The following is a 6,398-nucleotide window of genomic DNA, read 5'->3' as shown; positions in this document are numbered from 1 at the left end:
CCAGCCCGCGACCGCGCCCGCACTCCTATACCGCCGTGCCCAACTGCACCCCGTCGCCCCGCCACCCGACGCTGCTTCTCCGGCCGCCGCCCTCGCCGCCACATCACCGGCGCGTCACGCCATGATCGATTGTATTATAGTGGAGTTTTTATGCCCAAACTACGGATGTCGTGTTCTCCACAGGGACTAGGCGACGGCAACTATGCTTGGTTAAAGCTAGGTAGCACGATATTTGGTGACGAAAACAGAAAATAAAACCTAAACTAACAAGGTAGCTCCTGAAGATTATGGAGAAAAAAAGAAACCAACTAGCATAATGAGGTTTAGATATTACTCGCGCGTAATAATAGTCATAAGCCACAATTCAGTTCCCGGATCAACAATTTAAAATCACAGATACAAAACTTTTAAAATCACAGATACAAAACTAACACAGGAACTAAAATTGCAAGCCACTGATCCAATACTCACAGATCAACAAAGTAAGTACTAAACGAGCACAAGAATCTGACCAAACAAAATCACACACATCAATTCTTATGAAGTATACACACACACGAACACTCAGACACACGAATACACACACACACACACAAATACGACTATGGTATTACAGGGCACTGTTCTAATACTCTCCGATGAACAAAAACAGTTCTACTGTACTAAACAATCACAAGTCTGAAACTGAACATGTCATAGCATTATTATACAGTTATGAATCTGAACCAATAGCAGGTTTCAAGAACTATTTAAATATGAATATTACATACGATCTCAAGTCTACAGAAATTTAGAGAATGAGGGAGAGTAGCAGCAGGGGTCTGAGATAGAAGAAGAAGAAGAACAATGGCAGCGCTAAGGGAAAAGCAGCAGCAAGAGAAGTGCAGCAGCAGTAGGGACGAGGGGGAGGTTCAGAGCAGAGTTTCAGCAAGTGAGATGCAGTAGGGGGCGCAGGAGAAGGAGCAGCAGTGTGGGGTTGAGTGAAGGGCAGCAGGGAAGAGCAGCGACAGAAGGGGCAAGGGGATAAGAAGCAGCAGTAGGGATGGGGAAGAGGAGCAGCGGCAGAAGGCAGGGTCGCGCGGGTACCCAGACACCCGTCTGGTCAGGCGCGCGAGGTGCGGCGGTGGAGTGATGGCACTGTGGTGGAGATGGTGGCGCTGGTGGAGATGAGTTAATGGATGGCTGAGTGGCGCAGGTGGATGGAGGTGATGGTGGTGCTGGGTGGAGTGGTGGAGGTCGCGGAGGCGCACCACCATGCCACCCTGGCCGTTGCGGCGGCCGGAGGTGGAGAAGGAGGGGTGAGGGACAGAGATGTGTGGCCAGGTTCGGAGGGGATCGAAGGAGATGGCTAGGGATTTGACCCCTCTCGATCAGATCTGCATTCTTCTTGTTTAGCCCTCCTTGTTTTCTTCTTTATTCCCAAGTTGGTCCCCTTCTTCATCAGCTAGCCACCTGGAGGTTAATTCTTCTTCACACTCGAGTCCCTCCGCAAAATGCAGCGACCGCAACCTCTTAGACACTCCAATATAGAAGGATTTGGGCGTTTTCGCCCTTTTCTGCAAAAGATGGAGTAGTGTTGTAAATGTGACATAATATGAGTATTTGAATATCTTTCCAGTAAATAATGTGAGAATATGATTAAAATTTGATGCAAAAGGCTAAAAAGATTATATGAGGAAATGCTCTATCAAGTTCCCCCACACTTAAATCTTTGCTTGTCCTCAAGCAAAGGCATATGACAAGAGGAAGAGTATGAACAGTGAGCTGACTAGAGATTGCCAAGTGAAGTAGATCTCTAAACAGTGCATGCTTTGGACTTAGCTAGTGAAAATTAATGGTTAGGAGTGCTTCAATGCGGTAGGATACTAGTAGACTTGACCATTTTAAACTTTTACAATGATAAAAGAGGATCAACAAGTTTAAGTGATGACTGAGCCAAATGGTTCCTAAAGAGAGCATGATCCCGAGAAACACTTATTACCATGAACACAACATTGTGGTAAAACCACTTATTGAATTTGGAGGAAGCAAAAATGATAATATTTTACCGGGCTCACCAAAGGAACATACCACCGATCCCGAGAACATGGTATACACCTGGCTCGAGCAATATTTAGTTTTTTTGTTTGTCTCCCCAAAGGAACATACCACCGATCCCGAGAACATGGTATACATCTGGTTCGACAATTACATTATTTTAGTATAATTAACTCCTATCCGATCCAACCACATTTCACAAGCCACCGATCCAGGGAACTTGACATGCTACTGTTAGGTAAGATCAGATAATTATTCATTATAAGATATTTTTTTAATGAACAACACATAAGCACAAAAAAAGGAATCCTCACTTCTCCATGTCTGGTTCACATGCTACCGATCCAGGGAACATAGCATGCTAATCCATAGTGGTTAGGTGATTGCTCTCAATGGAACACACTTCGCACAAATTCAGCATCTAAACATGGTGATCTAGGTGTATCATAGTAAATGCAGAAAATGACGAAGTTTTCTAGTGTACTAGGGATTTGAGCACTCCAAACTAATAGTTCTCACTAATTTCAGCCAAGCATGCATGGTGTAGATCACTAGTTTACAAGGCATCCAGGAATCAAGTTCACAAATTCACATCAAGCACGATGCCAAAGGTGAATTTCAGCTTGACAACAAGTAATAACTGGCTCAAGCAACCCAACTAGCAATTGAATTCAACATGTATTTATGATGTTCAGAATGGGTCATGAAACAGCTCACCGGGCACTATGAAGTAATACTCGCTTGATCACTCTCTAAGCTACAACTCTCTCCTTTTTCTTCCTCATACATGCTCCAGCTTCGCTCTTCCTCATGTGTTCTCTTTGCTTCTCCTCGTCACCTTGCCGTGAATCCACCAGGATCCCAGGGAATGTCATTTCGAACTCGGTCAACTCGCCGTAAATGGTGCACAAGTGTAAACCTGAAAGAACACTCAACAACCAAGCCAATACAAGTGACAGAGAGAATGCCCTCTAAGTCATCGATAGAGTACCCTATCATATAAGTATATCTATTGAGCAAATCAGGAACATGTATCAACAAGTCACATGGTGCATAGGCAATATCAGCGATATGACATAACTTATCCAGAAAGCTGAGATAATACCTGAAACGGCCTTGGAGAAGTTTTATGACTACCTCAACTGAAGATACCATGGAAGGCATGGTAGTAGAAACTTCCACCGGGCTCGTATCGACAGGTGAAATAGTAGGGCTTTGCTCCTTGACATCTGAAGTGACCTCATCATAATCAACAATGAAGATTTCCATCTCAGGCTCAAGCGTTGAAGAATCGATGTGGCTAACATCATCAAAGGTGAACTTTTCCATATCTGGCTCTAGCAGCACATGATCAATATCAACTAAAGGTATCTCCTCAATATCAAAAGTAACTAACTGTAGCTCTGGTTCATCCACAGAAGAATCATCACAATGCAAAACTGAATCTAGAATGCTAGTATCCATATGATCTGAAGTGTGTGTGTCAACTAGGATGGTGTCATCATCATCAAAGATAATCCATGAAAGCTCAATCTTGTCACACGGAGAAACTGGTTCCGGCTTTTGTGTAAGAGATTCTTGCTGAGGTGAAGTGATTTGTTGCAAGCAAGCAACTGGGCCAGAGGTGGGCTTCTCATTGTACCACTGAAGTTGGTGGAAGGCTATGTTCTCAATCAGCAGAAAAGCATCATCATGTGTCTTGTTTGTAATAGCTCCACCCGCTGCCATATCGACGTAAGATCGAGTGTCCGAAGTCAATCCTCTATAGAATAGCTGCAGCTCTAACCATCTCTCGAGCCCGTGGTTAGGACATCTCCTGAATAAGGCTTTGTACCTCTCCCAAGCATCATACAAGCTCTCGCCTTCACTCTGAACGAAGCTGAAGATCTCATCTCGAATTGTGTACTGCTTGTGTAGTGGGAAATATTTATCCAAGAAAGATCATGGTATCTCATTCCAACTGAATGATCTTGATGGCAAGGATCGATACCAAGCACGAGCATCATCTCGGAGAGAGAATGTGAACAGCATGCACTTGATAACATCTTGAGGAACTCCATGATACTTTACTGTATCTGAATACTCCATGACTCGGAGCAAGTGCTCATAAGGGTCTTCAGTAGGCAGTCCTCCAAACTGTTGTTGTTGAACCAAAGCAATAAGACTAGGTTTCAGCTCGAAGTTCTCTGCCTCAATAGTTGGCCAAACCGGTCTTGTGATATACTTTTGGACATCCAAAGATCATGAAGCAATGCCATCTTAACCGAGTGTAACTATAGAACAACCTGCAATTAGTTCAGATTTCCTACGCACACTCATAAACAGTAAACACTAGTCAGAAAGTTAGTATCCTAATAAGCCGAAGCAACAAAAAGTAAGAAGGTAAAAGAAGCACCGAAATAAATTTGACTGGAAATTTAAACAAAAACTATACTAAGCCTAGTCTATAGCTTCACACAATCGTTCGACACTAGTCCCAAACTACAGATATCGTGTTCTCCACAGGGACTAGGCGACGACAACTATGCTCGGTTAAAGCTAGGTAGCACGATATTTGGTGACGAAAGCAGAAAATAAAACCTAAACTAACAAGGTAGCTCCTGAAGATTATGGAGAAAGAAAGAAACCAACTAGCATAATGAGGTTCAGATATTACTCGCGCGTAATAATAGAGAGTCATAAGCCACAATTCAGTTCCCGAATCAACAATTTAAAATCACAGATACAAAACTTTTAAAACCACAGATACAAAACTAACACAGGAACTAAAATTGCAAGCCACTGATCCAATACTCACAGATCAACAAAGTAAGTACTAAACGAGCACAAGAATCTGACCGAACAAAATCACACACATCAATTCTTATGAAGTATACACACACACGAACACTCAGACACACGAACACACACACACACACACACACACACACACACACAAATACGACTATGGTATTACAGGGCACTGTTCTAATACTCTCCGATGAACAAAAACAGTTCTACTGTACTAAACAATCACAAGTCTGAAACTGAACATGTCATAGCATTATTATACAGTTATGAATCTGAACCAATAGCAGGTTTCAAGCACTAGTCAAATATGAATATTACATAGGATCTCAAGTCTACAGAAATTTAGAGAATGAGGGAGAGTAGCAGCAGGGGTCTGGGATAGAAGAAGAAGAGCAATGGCAGCGCTAAGGGAAAAGCAGCAGCAAGAGAAGTGCAGCAGCAGTAGGGACGAGGGGGAGGTTCAGAGCAGAGTTTCAGCAAGTGAGATGCAGCAGGGGACGCAGGAGAAGAAGGAGCAGCAGCATGGGGTTGAGAGAAGGGCAGCAGGGAAGAGCAGCAACAGAAGGGGCAAGGGGAGAAGAAGCAGCAGTAGGGATGGGGAAGAGGAGCAGCGGCAGAAGGCAGGGTCGCGCGGGTACCCAGACACCCGTCCGGTCAGGCGCGCGAGGTGCGGCGGTGGAGTGATGGCGTTGTGGTGGAGATGGTGGCGCTGGTGGAGATGAGTGAATGGATGGCTGAGTGGCGCAGGTGGATGGAGGTGATGGTGGTGCTGGGTGGAGTGGTGGAGCTCGCGGAGGTGCACCACCACGCCAGCCTGGCCATGGTGGTGGCCGGAGGTGGAGAAGGAGGTGTGAGGGAGAGAGATGTGTGGCCAGGCTCGGAGGGAATCGAAGGAGATGGCTAGGGATTTGACCCCTCTCGATCAGATCTGCATTCTTCTTGTTTAGCCCTCCTTGTTTTCTTATTTCTTCCCAAGTTGCCCCCCTTCTTCATCAGCTAGCCCCCTGGAGGTTAATTCTTCTTCACACTCGAGTCCCTTCAGAAAATGCAGCAACCGCAACCTCTTAGACACTCCAATATAGAAGGATTTGGGCCTTTTCGCCCTTTTCTGCAAAAGATGGAGTAGTGTTGTAAATGTGACATAATATGAGTATTTGAATATCTTTTGAGTAAATAATGTGAGAACATGATTACAATTTGATGAAAAAAGGCTAAAAAGATTATATGAGGAAATGCTCTATCACGCCGCCACCCCGGTCGCCTCCCGCGCCCGCCACCGGATGCCGCCGCCGCCATCTCCGTCCAGATCCGGTGCTCCCCCGCCCAAATCCGGCGCCCCCTCGCCGGAGCTCCTCTTCCCCGACCTCGCCGGCCCAACTCTGGCATCATCTCTGGCTACCTCGGTCTCCGTGCCAAAACCCTAGATTGCGAGGTTGGATATTTTCCAAGTTCTGAATCCCTCACATTATGTGCTCACCTTTGACATGCCATATCTCCATGCTCGTAGCTCCGTTTTGCATGCATGATATATCAAAATATTCGCCTCGCGGTGCTCTTCATGCTAGTGTCAT

At 45.1% G+C, this 6,398-nt stretch overlaps 2 non-coding genes across 2 annotated transcripts; one reads left to right on the top strand and one right to left on the bottom strand.

Moving 5' to 3' along the window:
* Positions 1–487: 487 nt before the first annotated feature.
* On the bottom strand, positions 488–5,749 carry LOC125508296 (uncharacterized). The gene has a single exon (XR_015604228.1). It is a non-coding gene; the product is annotated as an uncharacterized LOC125508296 (transcript).
* On the top strand, positions 3,833–3,939 carry LOC125511736 (small nucleolar RNA R71). Its single transcript, XR_007285091.1, has one exon. It is a non-coding gene; the product is annotated as a small nucleolar RNA R71 (small nucleolar RNA).
* Positions 5,750–6,398: the final 649 nt, after the last annotated feature.

The sequence above is a fragment of the Triticum urartu genome, chromosome 5A (assembly GCF_056163025.1).
Source record: "Triticum urartu cultivar PI428250 chromosome 5A, HENAU_Tu73, whole genome shotgun sequence".
Lineage (NCBI taxonomy): Eukaryota > Viridiplantae > Streptophyta > Magnoliopsida > Poales > Poaceae > Triticum > Triticum urartu.
Note: the sequence above shows the minus strand (reverse complement) of the source record. Positions and strands in the feature narration are given on the sequence as shown.